The following is a 10,446-nucleotide window of genomic DNA, read 5'->3' as shown; positions in this document are numbered from 1 at the left end:
CGAGATTGCACCAATGCACTCCAGCCTGGGCAACAAGACCGAAATTCTGTCTCAAAAAAAAAAAAAAAAAGATGAAGAATATGGACACAGGAGTAAACAGGGTAGTGAGGACAGTGAGTTTGACTGCAGGAGCTTGACCACTCACCCTCTGACTCCTTGTAGATGAGCTTCCTAGAATGGGCTAGGCTTTAGCTTTGTTCCCCTGCTCCCAAGAAAAGTGGGAGAGAGAGGGCAGTGGGCTCTTCTCTGGCCCTTTGGCCCAGAGTTGGGAAGCTGCAGCAGAGCGTGGGAGGGACTGGGAGGGGCTAACAAACAAGGAAAGAGGCTTTTCAGGAAAACTTGGTTCTGAGCTCAGCCTCCACCCCCTCTCCCTCCACCCTCTGGGCTCTGGAGGGAAAGCTAGGAGGTAAGTTGCCATGTCCTGCTCCTGCCTGCTCTCTGTGACCTTGACTCCAAGTCAGAGCCAGGGCCAGAGCCCAGGTGTCTGTCAGGACTGGACCCAAAATCAGGACCCCGGTGTGCATCTAGCTCCCCACAGCCCAGCACCACCACTAGCACCCTCCCTTTACTTGCCCTGGGTCCTCCCCAAGGCCCACAGCTCTATTGCTGCTGTGGTGGTCCTGCCCACCCCCTGTATACTTGCTGGGTGTTTGTTCCTCTAGGAGGGGGAGCCGGGGTGGGTCAAGACTCCTTCCCCGCTGCAACCAGTGAGAAGGAGGAGGGAGCAGAGATAGAGAAAGCTGAAATTCAGTCAGCCTGACATTCCTCTTGGCAAAACCTGGGTGGTTCTGCAGTCTGTGTGTGGTGTAAAGGCAGAGGCTGGGAGGGAGGGGGCACAGGAGAGGGGTTACTCCCTGCTCCTTCCTTTGCATTTCTTAAAGGGCCCCTCCTTTTCTCCCTGACAAATAAATAATTTGGGTGTCTTTCTTCTACAGCTGGTGAGAGGAATACAGAATGAAAAGGCAGTGTTCTCCCCTGGCTCCAGAAGCTTCTAGTCAGTCTGTGCCTGCTTCTTTCTCTGTCAGCAGCTGCTGGGAGAAGGGCAGAAACTATGTGACCCAAAGCCACCAAAGGGAGGGGGGAAAGGCTGGGTTGTCTGGTTCTGGGGGATCCGGAGTAGAATCTTGGCTTCTCTTTGACCTCAACCTTGACCGTAAGACCTTAAGACCTAAGACAACAGGTGCATCTCAACCCAATCTTCCTCCCCTGCCCCTCCAGCTGGATGTTGCTGTTCACTTCTTTTTTTTTTTTTTTTTCTTTGAGACAGTCCCACTCTATCACCCAGGCTGGAGTGCAGTGGCTCACTGCAACCTCTGCCTTCTGGGTTCAAGCCATTCTCCTGTCTCAGTGTCCCAAGTTGCTGGGACTACAGGCACACGCCACAACGCCTGGCTATTTTTAAAATATTTTTAATAGAGATGGGGTTTCACCATATTAGTCAGGCTAGTCTCGAACTCCTGACTTCAGGTGATCCACCTGCCTCAGCCTCCCAAAGTGCTGGGATTATAGGCATAAGGCACCACGCCCGGCCTGCTGTTCACTTCTACACACACACACACACACACACACCATTTCTCCCATAGCCCAGTTCAACTCAAGAAAGGACTGAACTCTTCATAAATAGTACTCAGATTGGATCCAGGTAGAACAGATGCATATTCACAATCTGGTACAGCAAGGCACTGCCCTGGTTCTGCATACACTTCCACTTGGATTCCCGAGTCTGGGATTCTGGGGACGAACCTTCCCATTAAGGGCCGTGTTGGATCCTGCCTGTGTGTTTCCAAATATGTCTTTAATTTTCCTTGATTTCTTTGGACTTCAGAGGACAGCAGACACAGAGGAGAAGAAGGAAAGGTATTGAGAATACTAAGCTCTGGTCAGTTATGTATTTGTGCATGTGTGTGTGTGATTGTATGACTGTGAGTGAGACTGCATGTGTGTGAGCTGTGAATGCTGTGTGTGTGGGTGTGCGTGTTTGATCTGAGATCTCTTCTCCCTGTCAGAAGGTTGTTCTGGGTAACAGGGCAACACCCAGTGCAAATTCTGGGTGGCCTAAATCTTGGGCCAGCTGCTTGACTGACTGACTGACTGACTGACTGAGGGTGGATCCTTGCTGGAAACAGGTCAGGCTTCTGTAGGTGCTTTCCCATCCCCCTCCTTTCTCACCAAGGAACCATTGCCCAGAGTAGAAACCTGTCTGCCCAGGTGATGCAAACCTGGTATAGAAATGCTGGGGATGCCCCTGAATCAGGGAACCAACCATGTGCCTGGGAGAGACTCACTCCCTGCCCTCCTAAATCCTTTTCCTTGTTTCTAAAAGGCCAGCTATCTTTCTCTACCCCACCCAAAGCCTGGATGTTTTGGGGAGAACTTTAAGAACATGCTACAGGAAGGCAGAGTCTGAACTAACTTGCCTTTCTGTGTGGTGGGGGGAAGGGGATGGAGAAAGAAAGGGCGAGGCATGAGCCAGGGCTGGGTTCCATGGATGTGCTTTGCCTCAGATTCTATCTTTACCTCACTACTGCTTTTTCCAAGGAAAGGAAACCATAAATATGTATTAAGTACCAACCGTATGCCAGGCACTGTGCAAAGTGCTTTATACACATTATCTCATTTAATATTCACAACAACCCTATGCTGTAGATCTCATTCTTATTTTAGAGATGGGGAAACTGAGACTTAGAGAAGTGTATTAACTTGCCCAGGGTGCCAGAGGGTCTAAGTGATTAGTCTTGAAGTTGTAATTTGCATAGCACTTAAGACTGAAAAGATGTCACATCAAAGAATGATAGCACTGATGGAAATTATTGGGGGGGGGGCTAAAGCCCCCTCCAGCTATCTCTTGGAACTACCACTATCAGTGTCACAATGAAAATGGCAATGCTGGGGATTCAACCCCAGTCCTGAAGATGAAACTCTTTCTACTAGCAAGACTGCCCCTCCTAGAGAGAGATTACTGCCACCCTAGGGGAATGTCTGAGCAGCAAATTCATCCTGGTGTTTCCCAAGCAATGGTGATGTTTGGAAGTGGGATATATCACCAAGAACAGAAGCCTGAAGCACCCCCTTGTTCCTGTCCCAGGGAGTACCTTGGCTTTCCAAAATCTCTCTTTTTAACCCCAGGCACATTTCCTTGTCCCCTAAACTCTTCTCATTCCCCATCCTACATTTCCCTCATCTGGTTCTAAAAGTAGAAGGGGCAGGAACAGGGTGCACAAACCACAGACTGCTACAGAGGTGACTTAACAGAAGCAGGCGTCTGAACTCTGTTCTCGACCCAAACCCTCGGGATTTGGGGTCTGCTGCTGGTGGTGAGGAGAGTGGGGCAAGTTAGGTCAGGGCCCTCTAAAGTCTCATGGTGCTTCCTTCCAGGGGCTGTATTAAGAAGATTGGTTGAGGGAGTGTGTGGAAGGCCACCAAGGACCCAAGGACCGACAAAAGTTGTGTCCAAAGCCTTAAGGAAACAGCATCCCACTTCCCTATTTACCTGCTTTGAGGAACGTGTACCTCTAAAACCAGCCCTTCTGAAAACCACTGTCTTGCACCAATGCTTCTTCAGCAGATGCTTTGAAGAACCTGAAGGAGGGTCCCCTCTCTCTGAGCCCAGGATCTCACCCACATCACAGGATCCTGGAGGAGGCATGGATTGTCCTTGGCAGTGGAGACTAAGCCCCAGATGACCCTTTTTCTGGCATCCAGTACATGCTATGCTAAGGCCTCCTGTCCAATCTTTGCTATGCTGCTGGAGCCACTGTGGTGTCATCTTCCAGGCCCCTGCACCTGCCCATTGGCTGCCCTTGAGCCTCTGTAGAACTCAGATGCAAGGAGAATGTAGGGGAGGCAGGGGCAAGGGAGAGGGGGTGCTCTGCATCTGCTTCCATCTCCTCCCTTTATCCCAAGTTCCATCTCAAACCCTTTGCTTATCCGGTGTCTCTCCATTCTTTGGGTCTCTGCAAATCGCCATGGCAGCTGCCTGGGGAGGCCAGAGGCTCATGACAGTCCTCGTGAGCAGGATGGACCTCGGAGGAGCTGCGGCCTGGGCAGGCATTAGGGGCCTTGTGTAGTTTCTGGGAGGCTTACATGTACTGGCTGGGATGGGGAGGAAAGGGGGGTTGCAATGGGCTGCCCAGGGAAAAAAGCAACCCCCGCCCCGCCAGCTCAGCCTGAGTGGAAAGAAGGAACAAGGCTTACTTTCCCTCCTCCCACTCCTCTCCCCTGGTCTGCAGCTGTTAGTGGGGCTGGAAAGACTGCGGTAGCTTGGGGGAGGGGGGGCAGGAGAAGGAGAGAGAGAGGATGCGTCTTCACAAATTTGGGATCCCTCCTCCTCTTCTAAATTGGGGGGAGGGCGAGTGGGGAAGAAGCAATTTGCCAAAGAGATTTTCAATGCCTCAGGAAGGAGCTTTGGCTCATTAGAATTCGCAGTTTGCACCCTGAAAAAAAAAAATCTGTGCTGGTTGCAAAAATGCAGACGTGTGTAGGGGCCCAGCGGAGATTAAAAAAAAAAAAAAAAAAAAGCGCTAGCTCGCAATGCAGGATCTGCGAAGTTCTGGTGCGATGAGGAAATGTGGGTCGTGCTCATTTCATTTGCTTGTTCCTGCTAACCTACTGTCCCCCTGACTCTAGCATAGTCTCATATCCCAGCAAGAGGCACTGTGGCTTAGAAATGGGGTCATGAGTAGGGGGCAGGAGCAGAGGGCCAGAAGTAGGGGTCTGTGGTTAGCATGCCCAGAGAAGGACCAATGGTATTTAGAGGGCCAGGCAGATGGAAGGGGACACTTCAATGAGGGATGGAGGCTGAATTTGCCTTTTGCACTCACATTTGTTCTCCAGCTGCACAGGGGTTAGTGGGAAAGCCCTTCTAGACTTCCTCCAGCCCTCTGCTCTTCCCCATCCCCAAGTAGCAGAGGGACTTTCCCTTTCCGGTCCACTAACCTCACAGAACACTGTTGCAGAACCTTTGCTTCATGTCCCCAAACACACAAATCCCTGAACTGTCCTTGTTCTAATCCTGGAGTGGGCACTTGCGTGTGTGTGTGGCATCCTCCTTCCTAGAAAGAGGGGACAGGGTAGCCTCATTTGGGGAGCCCAGGCTACAGGGAAGCCAACTCTTGGCTCTGGGCTGACATCAGCACATCACCATGAGGGCTGGGGTGGGCTGTTCTGTGTTCTTGGCTTGGGAAGGTCCTTTGTTCTTTTGAGGCTTAGGGTTCTGGGTTGTGAAAACACCAAGGGGCTGCCTGGGAGGAAAATATGCTTGGGGAGACCATGTTTCTTTTCTGGGTGTTTGCTCCCCTGGTGGCTCAGGAGAGACAAAAGGAGACAGAAGCAGGATAAAGCGCAAGGAGACAAGAACGGAGCCCCGCGCGCTTTCCCTCCTTCCTCATCTTGCCTCCAGTTTCTTTGGCCCATGGAGGAAGGGGGCCCAGTGTGTTTGTGCCGGCTCGAGGCTCACGCGGGCTGCCGGGGTCACATGGCCCGGGCATGTGCAGCCTGCTCCATTTCTACCACAACAACTCGCTCATAAACAGCCCGGCTGCTGCGGCGGTGGCGGTGGAGACATGTGCAAGCGAGGGGGTGGGGCACGTGGCCCTGCCCGAGCCAAGGGAAGGCGCTCGCTCAGCACTGCCTCCACCCCTCCCCAGCGCTGGCTCTGCCTCCTCACAGGAAATTCCTAGTGCTCCTGTTGCTGCTGCAAAACATGTTTTGGGGAAGTGACTTTCAATAAGGATGGAATCAATGGACTATTTAAAAAAAGACAGAATGGATAATCAGAGACCAACTTACGCTTGCCCTTACCCTCTCTAAGATGTCTGTACTGGTTAGGGTGGTACCAATTCCTTCCTCCTATGTAAAATTGGAACCATGTAATCCCAGCACTTTGGGAGGCCAAGGTGGGCGGATCATTTGAGATCAGGAGTTCGAGACCAGCCTGGCCAACATGGTGAAACCCTGTCTCTACTAAAAATACAAAAAAATTAGCCAGGCGTGAAGCTACCTGGGAGGCTGAGGCATGAGAATCGCTTTAACCCGGGAAGCAGAGGTGGTAGTGAGCTGAGATCACGCCACTGCACTCCAGCCTGGGTGACAGAGCGAGGCCCTGTCTCAAAAAAAAAAAGAAGGAATCAATCAGGTCCTCATGGTACACTGGGGTGAGGGGCTGGGGTTCTCTAAGACAGTGGTTCTCAAGATAAGCAGAGGGATCGGGGTCACCTGGGGAACATGTTAGAAATGCAAATTCCCAGGCCCCATCCCAGGCTGATTGAATCAGAAGCTCTGGGAGCAAAGCCCAGCAATCTGAATTTTAACAAGGCCCTCGGGATTCTGGGAAGCCTGAGACCCACTCTCTACGTCTTTGGTCCCTAGCAATCAGTCCTCTAGGAGAATCTAGCCCAAGATCTGGGGACATATCAGCTGGGCGTGGTGGCTCATCCCTGTAATCCCAGCACTTTGGGAGGCTGAGGTGGGCGGATCACTTGAGGCCAGGCGTTGGAGACCAGCCTGGTCAACATGGTGAAACCCCGTCTCCACAAAAAAATACAAAAATTAGGCAGGCGTGGTGTGTGCCTGTAATCCCAGCTACTCGGGAGGCTGAGGCAGGAGAATTCCTTGAACTGGGAGGTGGAAGTTACCGTGAGCCAAGATCGCGCACTGCACTCCAGCGTGGGCGACAGTGAGATCCTGTCTCAAAAAAAAAAATCTGGGGGCATGTCTACCTTCCCCCTTTGTGCTGCTTCATCTCAAAGTCCAGCCACAGGGCATATTTAGATTTCGTTTGATTCAGCGTGAAAAGCATTTATTGAGTGCCTCCTGTGTGCAGATTCTGGAAATGTGGGCAAATGATACAACAGTAGTAGGCTAATGAGTAGCTGAGATCTCAAAGAGGAGTGAAAGGTACTGGGTGAGGGAAGAATGAAAGAAATAAAAGGTTAGAATTTTATTTGTTTATCCTTTGTCCATCTTACCCACTTCCTGTCCCAAGGCTCCTATTAGAACAAATGATTGTGGCTTAAATTGTTTTGAGGCTGGAGGTAGAAATTAAGCCTTTATCTATTTTGCTGGCCATGGGGACCCCAAGTTAGTTACAGCCATAGGCTCTTGACTTCCATGAGTAACTAAAAGAATATGAGGACCACGCACACAGGCACACACAAACACTCACTCCTTGAGATCTTGAATGCCAAGGTAGGCAGACCAAGGGAAGGAATGAGGTCCCAGAAGGTTGGAAGTTCCCTGGGTAAAATGAGTTTAGCAGATAACAAGCAGGAAAAGTCTTTCAATAGGGGAGGGCGGGGTCATCCCTGGCCTACTCCACCTTCCTGAGACCCAGAAACTGTGGCCAGAGGAAACAAAGGATCCCTAAGGCAAATCACAAAAGCTCCTGAGAATGAAACCTGAGCCTGGAAAGAGAGTAGAGAAAGAGGGACGGACACCAGATCCAGAGGGTTCCCTTACACAGGCAAATGGGGGTTAGGAGATTGGGGGGGATGGGAGCCATGCCCAGCCCCTCTCTTCGGGCCTTCTCTCCATCACAGGCAGTTCTCAGGAACAGAACTCCCGTTACTGTCTCAGTCTGAGCAGCTGACTCCTGGCCTCTCCTTGCTTCGTTTTTTTGAGGAATAAGCTTTTCTCTGATTCTCACAGAGCCCTTTCTTTTGCTTCTCTGCAAGGCTTTCTCTCTGTGCCTGAAAGGCTCTGGGCTCAAGGAGCAGACAGCCCTGCAGGCTCAGCTGCAGTGACCTACATTGGCTCTCCCCTAGGCCCTGGGTGCGGGGGCTGAGATTTCAAGATAGGAACTTGGGAATCTGGCACAGGTCTACAGATGATGACATCAGGCAGACAGGCTGCAAAAGCGGCATTGAGGGACTGGGCCCTGAGGCAGGGGATGCCACAGGACTATGTTCTCACTCTGTCATTTCAGGGCTTTTTGTGGACAAGAGATCAGAAGACTCCCATCTCCGAAGTGCAAGAACACCTGAGCAGTGACCCCCTGGAGAGGAGCCAGTGGTCCCTGACAGGCCCAGTCTCTATTAATGAGATTTGGGAGAGGTTTCTGCCTGCTCCGTGTTCTTGCTGAACCTACACTGTCTGCTGCAGGGGACTGGAAAGATGATGTGGAAGAGCGAGTTCAGATTTCAGCTGATTTATTTCAGGAAATGAAGGCTGTGTAAAGGTCAGATATGCAGAAATCCACTTACTCCCAGGCTTAACTATATAGAGACCCTGTACCTCTTTAGACTCAAGGGTTCTGAGAAGGATCCAGAAGGAACCCCCAATATTAATTACCATTTACAAAGTCCTTACCTCAGGACCCTGGCAACTGAATCCCTCCTTCCAGCTACCGGCCCTCTGGAACAGAGAAGGCAGCTTCTGAAATAGGTGCTTTCCCTCTCTCCCACTATAAGCCAACAGTGTTTAGGATGACCACTGCTTCCAGATTGTGTGATTTGCCCTGGCAAGGAAATCCTATTGTGGGGGGAGGAAATGAAGCAGTGGTGACACAAAGTGATGGATGAGCCTTTTGCTTAGCAGAGAGGCAGAGAAAGCCAGCAGGCCGTGCAGAACTGAGTGGCTCTTGGGTCCAAAGGGCTTCCCCTTGGCCAAGCCCCACCCCAAAGCCCAGGAAGTTCACAGCTTGGCGCCCAGCCAAGGCAAAAACATTCCTCAGGACTCTGACAGGCTGGGGGATGGTTCCCACCATGAGGGTGGGGGAAGGAAAGGAAACACGCAGGGGAGGAAATGACCACAGAGAAGTGGGTAAGGGTAAGAGGTGGGGAGTGAGTTCTCAGTGCCCTAAGTCCCTTTTAGAAAGAAAGGTTGAGGCTGGAGGCCTTCTCATTGGCTTGTGACAGGCTTGCAACTTCAAAGCACATGACTCCTGGGTCACCCCTCTGCTCAGGGTCATCCCTGATGACCCAAGGTGTCCTCTGGAGGCTTGTTAACTCAATCTCCCTCCTTACTCTGGGGCTGTGGTTGAGCTTGGGAGCCCCTGAGTGGCTAAAAGCTGGAATTGCAGTTGTGCTGGGGGAGGAGCCCATCAGGTCTCCCTCTGCCTCTCCACCTCCGCCCCTCCCTTTCCCTCTCCCTAAGCCCAGGACTCTGGAAATAGCACCTGGTAATGGGAGCGCTGACAGATGCTGAGTTATAGGAGAGCAAATGTCTTGGCTACAGTCCTCAGCATTCTAGTTTGATCACTTTTGGGCTGTTTCCCTTGAAAACAGGTGCCCCAGCAAGGATTGAAAAACTACCTATTGGGTACTATGTTCACTACCTGGGTGACAGGTTCAATCATACCCCAAACTTCACCGTTACACAATATACCCTTGTAACCAACCTGCATATGTACCTCCTGAATCTAAAATAAAAGTTGAAATTAAGACACACACACACACACAGAAAAATAGGTGCCCCAGGACTCCTTCCATTGTCTTCCACAAATTACTATTTAACGTGCCCCTGGGTAGTGTGCTTCCTGGCTACAATGAGATCCCCCTCCTAGGGCTCCCAGGCTTGTAGCTCTGGACCATCCACTATTCATGGCCCCTATGACCTTGGAGGGAAAAATGGCCCCACAGTAATCCTGATTTTAAATTTACCCCTCCCTACCTGCACTACTTAGTCCTACTCTTCCTTCTCTGAGCCTTGCCCACAACTCCTCCCCCAAGTCAGCCTCCAACTTTGCACGTTCCCTCACCCCCAGTTCCCTACCCAATCCCCCAATCCCACATCTCCTGTAGGGGATAGGAGTGAGGTGAGAAATGGACAAAGCTTAGAATTTTTTTCCAAGGAAACTAGTTCCCTCTGCGTGACTTCCTTTGACCTATTTTCTAACTTTCCCTGGTTAGCCCCCTTGTTCCATGTACCAAGGCTTCCCACTGGACTAATTTTTGCTGCCCTGCCCTTCTCCTCCTTCCTCCAACATGATCTCTTGGGGCTCTTCCCATCCAGGGAAAATGTTCCCCAATGCTGAGAAAGGGAGAGATTCCGTTTTGGAAACTGTCAGCTTGAGAAGTCAGAGCTCATAAAGAGACAACTAGAGTGTTGCTGGGGAAGGGGGTGGTGGTAGTGAGCAAAAAGCAGCTCACCCACCCAGAGGAGGCCCCGTTCCCATCACCCAGCCCATAATTAGGGCATTCTTGGCTCTTGTCTGGAATGGGAGGATCTGAGTGCTCTGCCAACATCATGAAGAACTCTAGGGGAAATGGAGTTGGAGTAGAGGTAACTAACTTTGCAGCTGGAAATTAAAACTTTATCCAACTCCACCCCAAAGTAGTTTTATTTGATGACATCCTTCTCTTGCGTTTGTCTCATCGTTTGATTGTGTAATCCTTAGTTATTAGTCAGGGAACTATGTAGATACGAAATCATTTTAAGCAGAGGCAGCTAGCTGCATTCCCCTATTGTACTTGAGCCCTCATCAGCTTTCCTCCCCTCAAGCTGCTGCCC

Source organism: Colobus angolensis, unplaced genomic scaffold, assembly GCF_000951035.1.
Source record: "Colobus angolensis palliatus isolate OR3802 unplaced genomic scaffold, Cang.pa_1.0 Scaffold83, whole genome shotgun sequence".
NCBI classification, from domain to species: domain Eukaryota; kingdom Metazoa; phylum Chordata; class Mammalia; order Primates; family Cercopithecidae; genus Colobus; species Colobus angolensis.
This window is presented reverse-complemented; position numbering follows the sequence as displayed.